Raw genomic sequence first — 20,855 nt, 5'->3', positions numbered from 1 at the left:
GTCGTTGATGGCCCTTTCGTGCAGGAAGCGCTGACTACGATAAAGTTGTAATGAATGAACTTGCTTTCTGAGATTACGTAAGTGCTAAACCGAGCGGCGCGCAGCGGTTATGGCAAGTGCGTCTATAAACGCCAACAGCCCCGGCGGCAGTTCTCGCATTGAGAGAGCTCCCGGGTTCCAACCGCCATCTCCGCGCTTCTTCGTCGCTGGTTTCTTCATCCCGTCGTGAGGAATAACCTGGCTGAAGTCGAATCACAGGCGACTCGCACTAGTTTTTTTTTTTTAAGCGCGACCATTACGCAGATTCAGGTGTTTCGATAAAACTTAATAAAACCATATGAGAATTACCAGTCTATTCGCAAATAAATGCATTGATGAAAGCTTGGATGACATGTTTTGACATCGTGTATAGCAAAGTGCGTTTACTGTGACTGCATGCGTCGAATATAGCCTATGAAGTTGGAGCACAGTTCGCATTGCTGGCCAAGATTATTGAAGCGAAAAGCTTCACTACGCTAGGTAAAGCAGGCGTCGCGTAGGCCGGAGGATGACCTTGAACGGCCTTCAGCACAACGACGTTAGTCCTGTATGACCATAGTGGTCCAGTTATGGTATCGAACCCATGACCCCTGTCCTTGACCCATGACCTTTAGTTGACCTTCGTCCACTGACCTTTGATCTTTGACATTGGGCGACCTTTGAGTTGACATTTGACCTTAAGAACATCCGATAGGGTGATGTGAAGCCACGTGATGTCATCCGATGGGGGTGTCGTAAGACCATGTGATACCACGTCATAGCAACGTGGTCGTGTAGAACGGCTGTCGCGAGCGCGTAGCGGAGCTGCCATGGACGAAGTGGCAAAATTTGTGACCTATTTAACTGAGGGGCGCTGGACTGATACCTGCTCGAGTAAGTTATTCTTTTTTGTCTTTTCTGCATAGAAATAATTAGATCAATGTAGTACCGGCATGTGCTATCCCACGAATCGCAGCCGTAGGTCATATGACAATGAAAAAGAGAAAATTTAAAATTTTCTGCAAAGGCATATTCGGCAACCCTCGTTCTGAATATGCACGTGCTTTTAATCCTTTGTAACAAGCTGAAGAAAGTTTATAGCACAAGATGTCGGTAAGTTTTTGACAATTAAGGCTGTTTTTTTTTTGGAGTTTAACGTCCCAAAGCGACATAGGCTATTAGTGACGCCGTAGTGGAGGGCTCCGGGAAATTTCGACCACCTGAGGTTCTTTAACATGCACTGATATTGCACAGTACAGAGGCCTCTTGGATTTCGCCTCCATCGAAATGCGGCCGCCGTGGCCGGGATCGAGGAATTAAAGTTTCCGTCTAATGTTACACCGAGGTAATCAATGGAGTCAACTTTCTCAGTGAACACTTTATGAAAACAAATATGTAATTTAGTAGCTATGATGCGTTTTGTGTATTGGCCTCAAATATTTTATTTTAGCAGCATTGATTGCAGTTAATTAGGTTTAAACCATGAAGATATGTGGGATAGCTCGTGTATATTAGCCTCAATTTCTGTTAGAGTATTGCCTGTAATGCTTACTGCAGTTCCATCAGCGTACATCACCGTTTCGGAATTTATCATAAAGAAAGGGAAGTCATTAAAGTAAAGGGCCTCCAGTTGATCCTTGAGGATCCCGGCATAAACCGTTTGTTGAGATGATTTCAACTGTTTCAGGAGGAAAAAATGTTGTCTATTGGATTTCTACAGAAATCAAGAATGGAATTCCTAAACATAGTTCTCTAGTTTTGTTTAATTAATATAAAATTAATAACATCACAAATGTTCATTTGTTAAGTATAGAAACGAACCTGTAGCTATTTCATTATTATGCAAGGAAGAATATCACTTTTGATAAAGTGCCATTACAGCTGTAAATTTTGGCCTGTTCCTAAATTCATGTTTACATTGAGATATAATTCCAGTTTTCGCGAAGTGATCTCTTAGTTGTTTCGCAAGAAGTTTTTTGAACACAGCATTAATGATGCCGAGAAGCCAGATCGTACAGTAAATACTTGGGTCATTACTCTCACCTTGAACTAGGGTGACTAGCAATCTTCAAAATATTTGAATAAACACCTTCTTTTATAGCGTGATTCATTATTGCTGTGAGGAAATGTGCAAGATAGAAAATGTTCGATTCTGATGCTCTCACTGTTATCCCATCGTGCCCTGTTTGCTTGTTTGGGCGAGATTATTGAGGAGTGCTGTGTTCTGATATTCGGAAATGGCCTCCAGTAGTAATAAAGTCTTATGAACTCGTTGGACATCCATAGAGCACGGTAGATTATAGGTACTGGCCGCAAGCTCACGGTCAGTGTTTATGAAGTAACGATTAAATTTATCAGCTGTGTTGGAGTCAGTACAAGAATTACGTGCTGTTCTGTTGGTTGTCCGATTACATTATTTACCATACCTCACATTTTGTGGGCTTTTCCTGGAGTTTTTTGCATTACCATAGTTTTATATGCTTTATTCTTCCTGTTAATGTCACTACATGATTACTGAATAATCTAAACTGCTTTAAATAAAAGTTTTCTTTATGAAGTTTCCAGTTACAAAGTTTTCAAAATCATTATAAACATCAGTATGATACATGTTATTTAGATTTAAATTACACATTTCTGCTTGCAAAAGCTCATAATTAATTGGTGCCTTTGGTGCATAGCCCATATGAGCAGGATTGTAATTCTTACACAGCAGAGAGAAAATTGGCAAGTGATCTGCTTCAATGACATTATAGACAACCGTTAAGACAATGTCCGTAATATTGCATAATAAGTGATAATTGAAGTTGCTGAAGTAGCAGTAATTCTTACTAAGTCAGAGAATAAATTTCTGAAGCAAAATAATTTTATTAAGGTTGTGCAATCGCTGCTTATAGTTGAAGAAATATTAATGCTCAGGTCTCTCGCGTCTAAAACACGGCACACAGGATTATCCCCTATACTATTCAGTACACTCTCCATGACGTCTAGAAACAGGGTCATATTCGACTTAGGCAGTAAATATATAACACCTGACGATGCTCCACAGGAGACCGTGACAAAAAGTGAGTTTGCTGCAATGTTCTTGGTCAAACATTCAGATATAGCCAAAACAATAAAGCAGACAAAGCAGAATCCCGCGGGCATACCTGCTAGTTTTGGCGATCGACATGATAGCGTCTAGCGGAAAAAAACGTGAAAAAAAAAACGATAAATGTTGAGGCAATGCGTCAAAGATGATAAGCGAAGAGCGCTAGAGAAAAAAAAATACAATATTTCTTGACGACACCGACTGTGACATGTTGGATGCAACCGTTTTCCTGACCCTCAGTTGTTTCCTCACTAGTTCAAAATTTGAGTGCGAGAAATAAACGTGGCCGGTAAATAGAGCTATAAATAATGCAGCTGAAAAGAGCAGCCACGCAGGTTATTGTCTGCGCAAACGCGGCACTTGTTTTGAAGTCAGTTTATTTTTCCATGTTGACATAGAGAGAGCAGAGTAAAAAAAAAAGCCGCAAAGTGCAATTGGATGTGCACCCCGGCCCCTACATTTCAAAGCAACGGCCAAGAGAACAAGGCATACAAACACACTTATGATAACGCAGAAAAAGCTCGAAGCATAAAAACTATAGCTGAACAGCTGCCATAACATGCAGTAAGCATAACATACATAAAATAACATACATAACATACTAAAGGTAAGCCGCCGCGGTGGCTCAGTGCTAATGATGCTCGGCTGCTATCCCGAAAGACGCGGGTTCGATCCCGGCCGTAGTGGCCGCATTTCGACGGAGGCGACATGCTAGAGGCCCGTGTACTGTGCGATGTCAGTGCACATTAAAGAACCCCCGGTGGTCGAAATATTCCGGAGCGCTCACTAAGACCATAGCCAGAGTTGTTTTAGGACGCTAAAAAAACATAAACCATAAAGAAACTAAAAGTAAAGAAGCCGTAATATACAAAAGCGGAAAGTAGCACCTCTTTGAGAACATAAGTCGTACTTTATGTCCTGATAGATCTAATCTTTATAGCCTGTGGCGTCTTAGGTCATTAGGTCATTAGTTTCAGGTCAGAGGTCACATGTCATGGGTGGCTTCATTTTTAGCGCAGACGTTGCTCAGAAGCCTTGAGAAGGCGATGAGCAACAGATGTGTTGCACACAGATCGAAGTTTCCTTTCATAGAAAGAGAGAGAGACTTTTTTTTTTTTGGCTCATGTCCGAGCCTTAGTCGCCCTTTTAATGGCCACTAATGGGGGGCGGAGTAGGAACACTTGTCCCTTGGATGTGCCGGATTTGGGCGAAAAGAAGCAGCCGAAGGACGGGCTGCAGAGGGGTTGGAGGAGCGGTCCATCGGGCCCACGTCAGGTTTCAGAGATTCAAATTCAAATTCTTTATTAATCCAAGAAAACACAATAAAAGTGTGTCCAGCACTTTTTGGACCTGTAGCCGTAGGCTAGTTATGGGTCCAAAAAATTGAAATTCTATAATGCAGATCTTTGAACCCAACAAAATAACCAGCTAGCGCCTGCCATGGTGGCTCAGTGGCTTTAGTGCTCGCCTGGTGGGTTCATGGTTGCGCGATCGAATATTGGTGGCCGGGATAAAAACTCCATATGTTCTGCAATTAAAGCACGCATTGAAGAACCCCAGGTAGTCGAGATTATGTAGAACCTTCACGATCGCGTCTGCCCCAGCCAAAGTGCAGCTTCGGAATGTTAAACCTCACACGCTACACCGCCGAGCAGCAGACACTGTCGTTTTGGTCTGTAGAGAAATGAGCTGACGTGGTGAATTTGATTCTAATGGCTGTTCAGTAAGCAAGGAACCTACACTTCGTAGTTCGTGGCATTGGACACGGTTTTCAGAGTTTGCGCTTGATGTCAGTGGTTTCATCAAGCAGCGTTGAAACAAGAAAAATAAACCGCGTATGCGCATGTAGTCGATGTCTGGAAACATTGGCTTCATTTACAGTAATGGAAGCTCGGCACTTAAGTAGGACCGCTTGAAGCAATCTGCGGAAAAGGGGGCAATGAACTCAACTTCTGCTTTTGTTTTTTTTTTAGTATTTCAAAATACCCATGAACAGACAAAAACGTACCTTTCAGCGCTTGAAGAAACCTGTTCGGGTTATTAGCATGTCCTTGCCAGAATCGCGTGATATACTATTCCAGATGACGACAAGAATAGAATAGGAGAGATGACAACGAGTGATTGCTATCCACAGGAAAATTATGTGTGTCTACGCGAATTCCTATGCTCGTACGTACACTGGGCACTTTTATTAGACTAAGTGCACCCCATGAAAAAAAAAATGTAAAGAATGATGATCTGCAATGTGATACGACGCAGTCGAAGTCCAGTTTCAGTTTATTTGTTTCATTCTGATTTACAGAAACCGAAGTAAAGGCAAAAGGCAAGAAGCCTGACAAAGGCCTCTGCTTCGTATGCAGTCAGCAGACAAGCATCAGAAACGTACAATTGATCTTTTTAGGGGAGCAGAAAGTTGGGCTAGTTGGTTGAAATGCATACTGAAGAAGTTGGCGCGGAACAACGAGGACAAGCGGACAAAGCTAGTCTTTGTTTGTCTCGCTTGTCCTCGTTGTTCCCCGCGCCAACTTCTTCAGTATCCCTTTTTAGGGGACAAAAGGGATAAAACAAGCAACACTGAAAGGCCATAAATGCTGGCAAAAAAAAAAACAAGAACTACATATAGAACTACAATTGCGAACAATTGATTCCCTCTTTAGGGGACAAAAGAAATTAAACAAGCAACACTGAAAGGCCATAAATGCTAGCAAAAAAAGAGAGAAATAAATCAAATGAATTCAATTGTTTCTTGCAATAATACATTCTTAAGGAACTTTTGGGGAATTGGCTTGCTGAAATCAAGTAGTTTTTCAGTGCGATTTAGTAAAGACGGTATTTGGAACTGTACGTGTTGCCTACCGTAGTGTGTCCTGACTATAGTAATTTTTCTCCTATTTGTGCGGAAGCAGTACTCTGCAGCGGGGTTTGCTGCGCTGTAAAGTTTCTGGTTCTGAACATGTTGCAACAGTCTATAACAGTATAATTGGTTAGCCTTTAACAGGGAATACTTTCTGAATAATGGATCTGTCGGTAAATAGTGTGGTTGCCCGTGGTAGTTTTCAAATATGCGCAGGACTCGCTTCTGTAATCAGCTTATGAAAATTGCGTTTCGTGGTTGTTCCCCAGATTAGCGAGCAATAAGACATTCTGGAGTAGAAAAGCGTATAATACAGTGAGGTTCTCAGCCATTGTGGTACAATGGGCTTAGTTTATAAAGACAACCTACTACCTTACTTAACTCGGCCGCCAGTTTCGACACGTGAACATTCCATGACAAGGCGTCCTGAAACCACACACCCAAAATTTTTTGTACATTAACCCGCTTTAGACTGACACCATGAAAATTAAGCTCAATGTTAGTGGTGATTGGTTTATTTATGGATGCGAATATCATATACTTTGTCTTGTTTTTATTCAGCTGCAAGTTATTCTTGTTAAGCCAGCCCGAAAGAGTTTCAAGTAATAATTAAAATCATATTGAAGTTGAATAAGTGAATCACTAACAAAGAAAAAATGTTAGTGTCGTCTCCGTACATAATTATTTTCGAAGACTTTGGTATGCTGCAAAGATAATTTACATAGATTAAAAACAACAGCGGTCCGAGGTGAAAGTTGACGCCGTATCAAGATAATTTTGGTCTTCCTGGAGACAAAAACAGAATGGCCTTGCACTTTAAAGAAGTTCACGTTTCTTGACCTTTAGTTGAGGATCACGGCACAAGTTCGTTGAGACGAGACAGGAAATGTACAATAATAGAGTGGCATTCCAGGATCTATCGAGAGTAAGTCCATATATGGCCGCAATATCTCGTGAAAAGCCGCTTGTTTAAGAGCGAAGAAAAAGTCTTATTTGCCGCAAAGGCACTGCGAAGCTTAAAGTATTAAATATAGCAAACCCTGACTAGGTCACGTGGGTCTAACGTGGCATTTTTAAAGAGCATAAAAGAGAATTCTTGTTAGCTGCGCAAATTGTGGATGTAGCAGACAGTTTGATAAGTCTACGCTAGATGGAAATTTAGAAACAAAGTTTGTGAGGTTAATGGAGTTTTCTTTGTACTAAGGTGAATTTACATGGTTAATGGAGCTTCAAGCAAAGATGTGATATAACATACGACTAGCAATGTGGCTTCTATTAATCATATATTGACTCCCTAGCTCCTCCGAGTTTCTGTAGGCATCGCCTACAAATTCAGCGTTGCCGGCTTCAGAGCGTCGTTCAGAAACACTTCGGAGTAACTAAAACGTAAACAGTCTAACTCTGTTCTGGGACAATAAGAAGGGTCCGAAAGTGCTGAGTGGACTGGCGGGGCTACTACTCACGTGTAGCCGAAGCGGTGGCTCTCTCATCCCAGCCAGCTCAACCAGCGAAGATTTCGCCTCTGTCTTTCAAGCTAGAGCAGCAAGCGGCACAGATTATAAGACGACTATGCCTTAAGACCACTCCTGACCGTGATGTGGCATGGTGTGGAGACGGACGACATTAAGGCAACAAATGCACCGGCAACTCCGGTGTCTCGAAGCTCTGTATGCTGGCGGACCAAAGTTGCACTCGCTGCGATGGTCAAGCCCCGATCTTGACAATTTTGGTTCATCCGTGATCTCGAGAGGCTTGAGGCACACCGTCTGCGGACCCACTGCCTACTTCCTCGGTTTTGCCGGGGTGTCCACCCGCACTAATTTCTCCCGCGATTGGATATGGCTTTGCAAGGAAATGGGAGCTCAATATGCGCACTTGATTTTCTCGTATCCGAAACTCCAGACGGGGGCAGAGGGACGCGTGACGCAGCACAATTATTCGATTCATTAGTGTTGCTTCTCGCCGAAGCACCTCAGTGATCGACCTGAAGTGAAACCCGGGGCACTGGCGCCACAATGCTTGGCCACCGACAGATGGAAGGCACTGGCTTCATGGAAAGAAGAAAAGGCTAAGAAAGGAAAGACACTACCTCATATTGGGTGGGCTTCTCCACCGCTCCTAATGGAAGGAATTCAGGCAGTGTAAAGGCAAAGGCAGGAAGCAGTCTGTATGTGGGTAAGCTATCCGGTGCTCGGGACCGTGGTGTGCGACCTCTCTAGACGTCTGCACATTGTAGACGACAGTGAGGCGCCGTAGACAGCGAATACCGTACTACCGGTGGGCGCATAGGAGACCCTTCTTGTTGGACTTCTGCGGCGCAAAAAGTCATGCATGTGACCGGAAGATTCAAGGAACGTCACTGAACACACTGTTAAAATGAGCACATCTTCCTACCTCATTTAAGTGCACCAAATAGCGGGAGGCAGGAGTTAATAAAAGCTGAGAAATTGTCACATGTTGCCGGAATCGAAATAGACATTATGCTTAGCGTTTCTGAAGAAAATCAGACACTTTTTTTGGTTTTCACGAATCTAGCTAGTGATGTACAACTAATTAACCAATTTGTAAACTGGCACATATGCATAAAACGTTTCTATTAGGAATTTATGGAATTTATTGAGTGCGAGAGGTGCCAAGAAACAGAGTAGTTTAAGAAGAGGTCCGTTTACTAAGGTTTTCTTATTATAGACTGATTGATTACTGACAAACGCAAGATTGCGGGCTCTGGCGAACGTTGATGACGCCTGCAGCTACGCATACTTAGACACGCCGTGCGACTTCAGTATCAGAGTGCTCCGAAGCGCGGGATCTTAAAACTACGTGTTCGGATTTCGCTTGTGTGGTACAGAGCACGGAAATACTTTTAACTAAGAGCTACGGTTGCCAAAACTACCCAATTTCTTTCGTTTATTACCGGTCTGAAATTTTCACATTTGCAGTTTACGCTCATCTCCGTGGTTTAAAAGTTAAGTATTTATTTCTGGCTCACTATAATTAGCATAAAATCAACAATACACCCACTAGTTCCACGCGACCGTCAGTAATGCCGGTAGGCATGCAGCAACATTTAGCAGTAAACGTTAAAAAAAAAACCTGGCTCACAATACGCGTGGCACCCTGCATATGTGAAGGCACACAAGTCAACTGAAAATTGTTTTATAGAAGGATCACAGAAATGACAAAACGAAATAGCGTAAAACGAAGATAACACGTTAGCAAATTCACAATTTGCACTCGATTAATTCTTCACGTATGGTTACCAAATTTGCAAGATAATAATAATAATAATAATAATAATAATAATAATAATAATAATAATAATAATAATAATAATAATAATAATAATAATAATAATAATAATAATAATAATTGGTTTTGGGCGAAAGTAAATGGCGCAGTGTCTGTCTCACATATCGTTGGACACCTGAACCGCGCCGCATGGGAAGGGATAAGGGAGGGAGTGAAAGAAAAAAGGAAGAGAGAGGTGCCGTAGTGGAGGGCTCCGGAATAATTTCGACCACCTGGGGATCTTTAACGTGCACTGACATCGCACAGCACACGGGCGCCTTAGCGTTTTGCCTCCATAAATGCGTAGAAACCAAAACAAGCAGTAAATCAGGCTCACATAAATGGACAAGGCACATAATCCAATCTGGGGCGTTTAAAATGCCAAAGGAACAAATGGGCCATGAGGGACGATGTAGCGCAGGGCTCAGGATTAACTTAGAGCACTTGGGGATTTCAACATGCGCGGACGTCACCGGACAGCACAGGCGCCTTTTTGTAATCCGCCTCCATCGAACTACCGCTGCCGCGCCTAGGATCGAACTCGCGACCTTGGGATCAGCAGCCTATAACCAAAGTCACTGAGCTGAGTCACCGAGGCCGGTAGCATATGATTCGTTTGGTTCGAACTGATTATAACTGATGAAACTAATACGCGGAAAAGCATGAGCATTCGTTCATTTCAAGAACAGAAGAAAGAGTGGTAGAGGTTGGCGTAGACCAACTTATGGAACTTGTAGTCCATTGAACAAGTATCATGCGTACTACAAGGCGCTGTAAAAGCTTAATTATAGGTTTCTTGGCACATTTTTAATTATGCAGTGGGTGGTATTCCCGCTTTTTCCGCGTAATACTAAGAACATGTACGCTAGGCTGACATAAAGCAGAGCAGCATAAGTTTCATAATTGAGCTGAGTGACCGAATTGCTCGAGGTGCGTACTTCATGCTGCAAACGCATTCTATAAAAAGCCTAGAGTTGCAAAAGAAGCTGAGGTACTACTGCGCGGAAACACCTACTGCAGTTCAAAATTTCCGGTACTTGAAGCCTTAGAGCGTCTTTAAGAATGCATGTAGGAAAAGGATGCGGTGTATTGCCCGTCGAATGAGTGAGCTAGATATTTTGTCAGTTTTTTTTTAGTTTTCCTTAAGGCACTGCTCTGAGGGCATCATCTCCATCATCATCACGGCATCATCACGAAAGACGCATCCCTTTCACGAGCAAGGGGCTAACCTTCGTGACCGAAGGCGGAAGGAGGCAAATAACCCTACTTCCACAGTAAAAAGCCTCACGACTGAAATAAAGACTTCGGGATAAATTCTACGAGTTCGGCGCTGCAGCTACCAATGCTAACCCGGACACTCTTTGCGAATTACTACGCGTATGATACAAGGAAACCACGACGGTTCTGAAAACAAGAGTGGTCAGCCTATAATTGGCGAACTTAAGCGGCGTGCATACGTAAGTTCACCTATGAGGTGCGTTCCAGTTAAGCGTAATGACAGCTGCACGGGCACCGTTGAGCAGAAAAACAGAATACTATAGCTTCATATTTCACAAGTTCCGAATACTCATTTAGACAACGCTCCTGTGAGACATCGCACTCAGAAAGAGGTTGAAAAATGTTACTGGCAGGCGGCACCACGAATGACCAGGACAAACTGCTGTTAAATTGACACTTAACAGGGAAATATTCACTTTTAATTGATTGGTTGGTTGGTTGGTTGATTGATTGATTGATCGATTGATTGATTGATTGATTGATTGATTGAGCTCCGTGCAATTATTCTCAGTAAGCAGCGATTCTTCGGGTCTTTCTAGGTATGTTGACGTTTGTATGACAGCAAAAGACGCATTTACCGCCGAAAAAATTGCACGTAAAAATGCGCCCTCCGGTCGATTAAAATTGGTGACATTCTTACTGAAAAGGATGGGTTGCCACCGTCTTAAAGTGAATGGCGGTCCAGCCTAGCCTCTGGGATCAGCACCGCAAAAATCGGTGTCGACTCACGCATTACACATGGGAGATCAACGGGTGATGGCGACACGTGTATTTCGTTTTCTGTTCTTTTTCGAGCTTATGAAAGCCCCGTTATCGCTGAGAGTCTCTTTGTGACGAGAACTCAGTGTCCTATTGACACAGTACGAGTTCAATTTCTGCTCAGTGTCCCTTCAACAGTTCGAACCACGCAAGAACAGACCTGGCCTCAGCAGTCCTCTTCGCCGGCAACAAGCAGGAATGTACTATCAGCAACGAATGAAACGCGAACAATAAAAATAAGGTGGCAACACAAAATCGCCAACATATTAGCTCCTGGATTGGAAATGCAAGCGAGGTTGAATAACGCTTCAGAAGAACAGTCTTCGAGCCTTCGAAAATAAAATTGTAGTAGCTAGTACTGAGCTTCACCCTGGCTAAGAGCTGCTTATATTGCAGTCCGTAGTTCAGTTTTCTCGTTCGCGTTTCATTTCTTGCTGATTGCACGACACCTGTTGCACGACGAGCGCCACGTATCCGAAGCTAATCTACATCCCTCTCCTCCTCCTACTCCTCGACATCGGCGCAGGCGCGCCCCGAGCTGCACAGTTCGCGATTTCGAAACTACCGCGCTTCACGCCTCATGCCTCCGGCACGCGTGAACTGTCCAAGGAGACGCGCAGCAGTCCACGAGACAAGGGCCGCGTCCCGACGGTTGCTATCGCTCGGGGCCCAAGTACCCCGCGGCCAGGTTCAACGTCCTTTTTTAGATGGTCGTTCGCTCATCGACTCACCGGTTGAGATGCAAGGACCGTCTCGTCATGACATCTGCCGGTGTCAGTCAAAGCAGGGGCAGCTGCTGTCTTCATCGCCGTCTCTGCTTAATAGTTGTTTCGTTTCCTACGCCGTGTTCCGACGTCGTCAACGTCGTCGCCGCCGCGGTGGTTCGGGGTCGTTCATTTTCCTGTTTACACATAGGCGCGCGTTCAAGGCGCCCGGCTTTTCAGGCGGCGCTGGGCCGATTTCGGCGTTCCGATGTCGACGCCTTGACTCCTTCCATCATTTTCTTTCTTAGAGAGGCGCGCGCGTGTCCTCTTGCCCGACGCGCGCGCGGCCCTGCGCTTGTGTATACAACGGACGCGAGCCGTCGGCGGGGCTTCAAAACCTGTCCGCACGGGAGAAAAAAAATAAAGAAAAGGTAAAAGCGCTATGAATTGCGTGTGGCGGTTGAATTGACAGCTCGAGGTGGCCTGTCGGCGAAATGGCGGAAGTGAGTGCTCCGGGTGAAGTTCAAAAGTCTTGTTCGTCTTAAGGCAAATGGAAAACGAAGAGGCTTTTAAGGACGCGTGTGTCAGTGTATCCAATGGCCTTTGTTCGGGCGGGTAACGAAGAGACGTCTGTGTGCTGAGGGCTAAGCCGAAAATTTGCTCTCCTGCGGCAGGAGGCCTCTCGTGACTGTTGTTGCGGCGGCTCTCCTTCTCGTGTTGTATCAAGAAACCTTAAACAAACGCTGTCGGAATAACTCTAACGGTAGGCTTCTCAGGAACACATGGTGCGTGCTTTCTGTATAGATGCGAAGCAAAGAAAGGGAGTTCAAATGGTAAGCGCTCAGCTGGCCTCTAGTCGATAGCAATCAGGGACGGGGGACGCTATAGTATAGAGAATATTTCCCCCCGATTCAATACTATCCTGATCACCCGCCTCTCCGACTAGTACACCCTAGCAATAGCGAGGCCGTGGTTTCGTCTTAGAGCACTAGAGAGTACTTTCGAACGGCACTAGTTCATCATTGGTTGCAATCTCAGACATTGTTGCCGCGTATGGAACGTCATTGGCCAGCGGGCGCTGGCCGGAAAATTGCTGAATTGTCTTGTGTACGAATACAGACGACAAGATTTGTGAATCTGGCATTTAGCATTTTGGTTAGCGCGGAAGCATCAATACTGGCCTTTATGCAATAAGTGCTACGAAGTATCGCGCTTTTTTTCCCTCTATTTTCCTTTGAGTGCCTGCGAAATAACGACACTTTCAGGAAGAAATAGCCGCATTTTCGTGCTTTTAACGAACCGAAAATTCCCCGAATGCTGAGGTTTGCGTGGCTGCCAGTTGCGACCACATTCATAAGCTTTTCGCAGACCTTCATATCCGAGAAAAGTTTGCGATATACCAAAACAAATTTTTTTATACCGGCAGGATGAAAATGAAAAAACTGAGACATAATTAAACACTGTCCGAACATCGCAAATAACTCGTCGAGTCGTTAGATCGTCTTCTCATGAAGATCTGAGCTAAATATTACGCCTCCGCGAGCAGTATAATCACGCTGTAATGTTGAGTTGCTCGTTCCACCGACTTGCTCGCAATCTCTTCGTGCAAAGCGTCTACGTTTAGAAACGGCCATTCGTCAGGAACCTTGAGGCGACACATGAACGCCAGGCAGCAACCACGCCGAAACAGAATCTATTGACGCATTACAATCGGCAATTCGGAGCAGACGCACGAATCCGTGCAGCACAAAGTGTGTCTCAGCCAATACAAACTAAGGATTCGAATTTTATTCGTTTATTGAGGCACGCGTTCGCGGAGCAAGAGAACATGCTCCGGAACGCCTTCTGGATTACGTCATAAAAACTGGCAGTGCCTTAACTTGGCTAACCCTGGAATTCAGCGAAAAGCATGGACACTTGCTAAGCGTCTGAGGCTCGTCCATGGCAGCTCCGCCGCACGCTCGTGACAGCCGTTCTGTATGTACTCACACGACCACGTGGGTATGACGTGGTATCACATGGTCTTACGACACTCCCATCGGATGTCATCGCGTGGCTTCACATTACCCCATCGGATGTTCTTAAGGTCAACTCAAAGGTCAAAAGGTCAACTCAAGGTCAGAGGCCAAAGATCAGAGGTCAAAGGTCAATTAATGGTCATGGGTCAAAGTCAGGGGTCAAGGGTTCAACACCATAACTGTACTCCATATGGTCATACACGGCTAACATGATTGGGCTGAAAGTCGTTCAAGGTCATTCCCCGGCCTCAAGGAGCAGATGAAGTGCTACCTGGCAGTGCCAGCCGCCCGGCCGATCACGTACGCCATGACAGAAAGTAGCTGCCTCGAACGGCAAATAAAAAAAGTGAAAAGCACAAAACACGGCATGATTACGTCAAGAATTACGTTTCACTGGGGTGGGGCCGACAGAGTGCGAGCTTTGGACGTGCTTATACGAATCCCGGGAGAAGAAGGAAAAAGGCGAAGGGGGGCGAACAGTAAATTTCGATTGCCGATAATTCAGCTTCTCTCAAACGCAGTAAAAAAAAAATTCTAGTGGGCGGAGATTCATGAGGCAGCGTCCTTCAGCACCACATGCGTACGGTCAATTTTTTTGCAGAATGTTTCAGGGCAGCTTTAAGAGCCCTCCGTTTACTCTTGGAGACATAAGCGTTTCTAAATTCGTCACGCTTAAGGCTGCTTCACTGCGCTCCCCTCTGAGTGAGGTGTTTAACCCGCATGGTTATTGAACTCATCCCCATTTCATCAAGTTCGTCTGGCAGTTTTTTATTGGAGATTTCTCTTCGGGAAATATCTTACTAGGCTCAGCCCTGGCCTACCCGTATTGAACCACTGAAATGCCTTTTATTGTCGTTGTCTTGTCTCGTTTTTTCTTATTTTCTCTTTTCTTCGGCAGGAAGGGGGTTCGAAGAAGGATTGAGAAAAATATGAGCTATTGACCCTTCTGAAATTTTCTTCCTTTCGTAAACATATCTTAAACTTCAGAGGTAATTTGGCATACAAGAGTACGTACTCATCACATACTACTGTGTTGCAATCAAGTTCTGTTTGCGGCCAATCCCGAAAGTAGTATTCTGAAAAGCATACTTCATTCAGTGTTCAAGGGCCATGGGCCTGCTCTAGTAAAATTATAAAGCTAAATAGTAAAGTAACGGAAAAAGCTGCATGGGACGCCAACCACCGAATTTTCAAGTCTTTCAGAGGGAACAACGCAAACGGCGGCAGACGCACTGCTCCGCAGTGTTAAAGACCAGCTTCATTCAAGCGTGAGAACGCGCGTTCATTTTCCGTCATCAAAAATAAAACGCCCCGGAAACTTTGCCCGCGCTCAGCTAGACGGCGCCGCTTCCACACATAGCTCCCCACAAGCACACGTGCACGCCTTTTGAATCCCCGCCCCTTAACAACCGTTGCAATTAGGACGTCTGAGAAGGCATCATCAACGCGGAAGCCGAAAGCGAGGCGAGCTCCGCTTCGTGCCGCATCATGTGCCCGAGGAATTGTTCCGTTGCGGCGCGGTTACCAAGCGAAGGGAAGCAGCTTCATCGCACGAGGAGAAGCTGAGCCATTCACACCACCGGCTCGTCGCCTGCCGGCGTGGCACAGCGCGACGCCAAGCAGTTGACTAATGCATGTACCTGCACCCTGCGTCGACGTCAGCCAAGTCCAGTCACCGGAGGGCAAGAAGAGTGAGAGACAGATAGGAGAGGAAAGCACAAGGGAAAGAATTCCGAGCGGCTACGCTCGAGCAAATGCCGCGGCGAAAGAACCTGCGGGGGCGAAGTCCCAGCGTGGCGCAGGGCGGCCCAGGAACCTGCCGGTGGGCTCCTCGCGTAGTACGCACGGGTGTAGTACGAGGCGCATGCGCTTTCGCCCTCTCCCGTCCCCTCCTCCTCCTCTACGGGCCCGTTCCCCTTTCCCCGGGCGCTCGTGCGCGCGCTCCTCGGGACGCGCGGGAGCGCCGGGAGGATCCGGCCCGCTGCATCCCACTCGTGGAAGGAGCGGAGCAGAAAAAAGGATGCGCCGGAGAGGCTAAACGCCGCTGCCGCCGCTGCTCAGGAGTCGGCCGCCGCAGTTAGTGAGAGTAGAGCGCACGGAGCGCGCCCGCTCCGCTCTCTCTCCGCATTCCTTCCGAGTCCCGCGCCACACGAACCCCCGAGGATCTGCTGCGGTGGCGCCGCGACTCTCACGGGCCGCAGCTCCTTGAAAGACGCGGAGGAGACCTGTTGATCGCTCGCTTTGCTCGCTTCGAACGTGGCTCTGTGTTGCGCTCCCGTGTGCAGCGGAAGTTGACGCGGCTGCTAAATTTGCTGGCTGCCGCTGCTACTGCTGCTGCTGCTGCTGTTGCTCCAGCGGCGTTCCACTGACTGCTCAACTGTCAACGACGTTGGGAGAGAGAGTAGCTGCTCGGGACAGCTTGCTTCGCGTCGGCAGCCACGGTAGGTGGATGACGGTTACGAGCTGCATTGGAAGGAGGCGATTTATTATTGCGGGAGTACGAAGCGTGCATTTAAAGACCAATTGTAATTTTTAGCTTCAGTGCGAAGGGAAAGCATGCGTCACCTCGAATTCTGCCATCGTTGTTTTGTGCCAGTCAACGCTCACTATATTTAGGGCCTTTAGTTTTCGGGTAAAACTCGATTTTACTCGATTCTTGCATTCCGAAAATATTTCTGAAAGGTAGGTTTAATTAAACCCAATTTCTACCCGGAAATGAGCCTTTTAGTGAACATAGTTTTCTAGACCATGAAATTTAATGGCTATTTTATGCATCTTCCGAAGCTGTGTTTTCAGTTAACTGATGATTTTAAACCTATTTAACGCTTGATGATTATGATGCGGTTGAAATTGAGGATAAGATCGATACTGTGTTTTTGGAAACGAGAGGCCAAAACACCGTTACTGACCAGAATATATTATTGGAATCAATGTATCAAACGCTACACGCGCTAACGACGTCTTGCTGCAAGGATAATGTGTGCTTAAAATGGTCGCTTCGATGTTTAATGAATGTTTTCAGAGTGTACGAAAGCAGGTACGTTTTGCAGGGTGCAGAAGTGCTGTGGAGGAGATGTGAGCGTACGCGACAAAATAGCTGCAATAAATAAAAGATGAATTTCTCATTTCGTAAATAGTTCTTTTGTGCTCCTTCTATTTCCACGCTGCTTGCGAAAAATAATGAGCATAATGTTCAGAATCTTATGTCCCGCACCCAAAACGAGCGCTAATAGCAAACTGTGATTTGCTGCAAGAAATTATTTCGAAAAGCCCCGAATTACAGAACTTTTTGCTGAATAACCTGATTTGTACCCGAATCTGAGCTCAAGAAATATCGCCCCATTTTTACCCTCCGAGTTCTGGAAAAAAAATATAAAACCCGCAATCGAAGGGCTCTAAATATTTGGCGCATCAGCGAAACGCATATCTGGCCGGTGGCAACATCAAAGGCCAGGTCTTAGAAAATGTTCATAACCATCCGTAACCATCGTCGATCCTACATAGCCACCCATGGTTTCTGCAGTCTGCAAATAACAAAGGAGCGGAGGATGCACATGGTGCTGGTAGGTTTTCGTTGCTTCTAGAAGAGGAAGAAATTGTCGAATGACGCATTTTCGACAAGCATCGCGCCTTTACGTCACCTCTTCAGTTATTTTGGCAACAGTGCGACTGTACTCAATAATAATATTAATTGGTTTTGGGGGAAAGTAAATGGCGCAGTATGTGTCTCATATATAGTTGGACACCTGAACCGCGCCGTAAGGGAAGGGATAAAGGAGGGAGTGAAAGAAAGGAAGAATAGGTACCGTAGTGGAGGGCTCCGGAATAATTTCGACCACCTGGGGATCTTTAACGTGCACTGACATCGCACAGCACACGGGCGCCCTAGCGTTTTTCCTCCATAAAAACGCAGCCGCCGCGGTCGGGTTCGAACCCGGGTGACTGTACTCAATCGAGCTCCTTTTCGGTTTCCGTTTCGAAGTATTCACTTCATCACTAGCCATCATTCAACTTCCGACTCGTAGCCAATGTCTCGGCGTATATGCGCACCACTTCATATTTGGAAAGCAACATCAACCAAACAGCGTCTCAGCAACCATCCCGTACTATTTCATCTAAACTTTGAGTTCGTGCATCTAACAGCGGTCTTGATTTCGGAGTTCTCGACTAGTCTTGCTCTTCTTGCTTAGAACGCTCGCTAAAAGCAGGAACTCGGCCGCATGTCGTAAGAATACCGAAAAGTAGCGTGCAGGTACAAATGCTGAGAAACCTGTTAGTCGGCCTTTTGGTATCCCCTGCTGTTCCGGACATCTTCATTCGTTTATTTATTTATTTGAACATATTGCAGCCTCGAGTTAGGCGCCGGCATGAGGAGATCAAAAATGCGCTAACCAACCGAAAAATTCAGCAGCATATTAAATACTGTGAAAATAGAAGGAAACGCACAGTAAAAAAAAGTGTCAGCTACAAATCGCAGAATCCTAAAATTGTTTCAAAGGCAAAGCGCGAGTAGGGACAAAAAAGGAGTTTCGAATTCCTATACTGCGCGGAAAACAAAGTATTTGAACAAGTCAGCCTGAGGATTGAAGGGTGAAATGTTGATGTCGTGATAGCTTCGATGTCGTGATAGCTGTCATATTTTTTAGAAAAAATATGGCATATGTGACAGGGGTTGTATGGGGATGGCTGACGCGGGGAAAAGTTGCGGCGGTTAACTCTTCCCACGCCTATCGGAAGCCAGTCTCACTGTATGTGAAAGAGTACAGACACTCTGCGTAAGTGTGAAACTCTCACGACAAAGCCAGCAGTTCCCCCACTTTTCTCTGGCCGCTTTTCTTCCCTCTGCCGGGGTTGCAAATAACAAGCACGCACACTTACAGTAGTCAGTAATTATATTAAATGCAGAATGAGAAAATTTACGGTTGTAATTACAAACAGAAGAGTCCCTAAAATTGTGATAATTTTATTAGAGTTAAGGCCAACGACGATTTCAGAGAAGCGTGATTTTTACAGCATTTTCTTGAATCGAATTCTAAAAGCGTGGATCATGCCCGTCGGTTTAGTTATTTAGAAGGTGAAATCGTGGTCTTAAACTAATAAATGAGAGAAGTTGTATTACTAAAATGCAGGAAAGTATGCTTATGTCAGTAGCGATTACGGTTAATTCTTGGTCACCTAATCTGAACTTAGGTCATTCTTGCGACATCGAATTCCGAGCTCACTTTTTCCCCTCTCTCATAGGCAGATAATCAAAATTTTCAGCCAACCCTTGAGTTCGACGTTCACTGCGCGCTTCCCATTCATTGAATTTGGTGAGAGCGACAAGTGTTGCTGAGAAACTGCCCTCTGTTGCTCTGTTGCCCTAGCTCGCTTACGCATGTTTTCCGCCATTCTGAAACCTAAGCGCGGGCTCATTAGCCACCCAGTTCAATTCCATCCGCGATACATTAGACCAGGCAAAATGCGGCGAAGCAGCTCCCGTTAGCTTGCCTAAGCGATGAGCACACGGGCTAGAAACTCTCATGCAGGCCTCTCATAAGTCAATCTTAGGAGATTATGTGAAGATGATACGGTACAGTAACGAGGAAAACAGCCTGAACTTAAGTCTACCACAACGCTGTCCCACGGCTTCCTGCGAATGTTGCTCAGATTGTTAAAATCTTTGATGCTATAAAAAGAGAAATTTGTTTCGGACCGAAGCTTGAACCAATTAGTCTGATAGCGCCGCTATATTCCCGCACTACGAGCCACAACGCCAGCTGTTCTTAAACCCATCTAATGGCGTATTCAGATGAGCGTAAGGGAATCGCCCGAGGGCGGGGTGAGATTGAATTCGGCCCCACGCAGCAGCACTCCTTCTAATCTTTACTGGGGCTGCAGTCGAGGTTCGGCGGCAATTGAATTGCTGCCCAGGTCTGGCGACTGCCCCAGCGCGTTGGGGCATGGCGCGCGACCGAATTTTCCTTCCAGAGCGAATGTTCTGGACAACGCTTTGTCTTTGCTTCTTACCCGTCCAACCTGGCAAAGAAGTTCCTCACAAGATAAGACAGAAACACATTTCTTCCAAGATTGAATTTGAGCGTACTTTTCTGGCAGTGGTTCACGAGTATAACCCGCTAGCCGAAGCCGGTGAAACTTCCGCGTAGGGATAAGTTTGTTGTGTATTTCTCCATTAGAGTTGTTCTAATGGTCACAGTACAATCTTTTCCGGGCAACTGGTTGCCACTTCCTTTCTCGCTTATACTGCCAACTTCACTGGCATAAAGCAGGCCGTCGATGCCCCGAACCAGCTCACTGCCACGAATTTACACCGTTTGTTTTTGGAGTTCTTCCAATTATCGTAATTTCGTACCACGAAATGTGTGCTACAGTCGATGAGCCGCCAAAAAGAGATCTAATGCTCACTACTACTACTTTCTGTAGCGAGACAATCGAACATTAAATGAGGAAAACAAATTTCTTAATGATGCGCAAAGAGATAAGGAAAATATTATTTAATTTCAGTGGCCACAGCAGCTATTTTCGCTACCGACAGTCATCGCCAATCAACAGCTGACCACAAAAGTTTTCGGGACGCCGAAATCACGAAAAGCCTGAATTTTTCTCGCTACGCATAGAAGCAAAGCCAGGCTTTGAGAAGTGCATCGTGCTGTTCGCGGAGGAAAGTACGCAGATAATCCGTCAGTTCGCGAGGAAAGTACGCGGATAATCCATCAGTTCGTGGATGCATGCTGAAACTGCTCAGAAATTAACATTTGTTGTAATTTTCTTGCACCGAAAACTTTTGTGGGCCCTTGTACATGACTAGGCCGCCGCAGTGGCTCAGTGGTTGTGGCGCTCGGCTGCTG

General features: G+C 45.5%; 1 protein-coding gene across 2 annotated transcripts in view; it reads left to right on the top strand.

The window, feature by feature from the left end:
- Positions 1-20,855, top strand: part of LOC144125874 (uncharacterized) — a 131,866-nt gene that overhangs the window by 5,976 nt on the left and 105,035 nt on the right. Inside the window, exon 1 of one of the 2 annotated variants that reach the window (XM_077659623.1) lies at positions 16,134-16,448. The exons of the other annotated variant lie outside the window; for it this stretch is intronic. The gene's annotated coding sequence lies outside the window, so the exon portion shown is untranslated. Of the gene's footprint in view, positions 1-16,133; positions 16,449-20,855 lie in introns of those variants that run through there. 2 annotated transcript variants of the gene reach the window in all.

This window comes from Amblyomma americanum, chromosome 3, assembly GCF_052857255.1.
Source record: "Amblyomma americanum isolate KBUSLIRL-KWMA chromosome 3, ASM5285725v1, whole genome shotgun sequence".
Taxonomy (NCBI): domain Eukaryota; kingdom Metazoa; phylum Arthropoda; class Arachnida; order Ixodida; family Ixodidae; genus Amblyomma; species Amblyomma americanum.
This window is presented reverse-complemented; position numbering and strand designations above follow the sequence as displayed.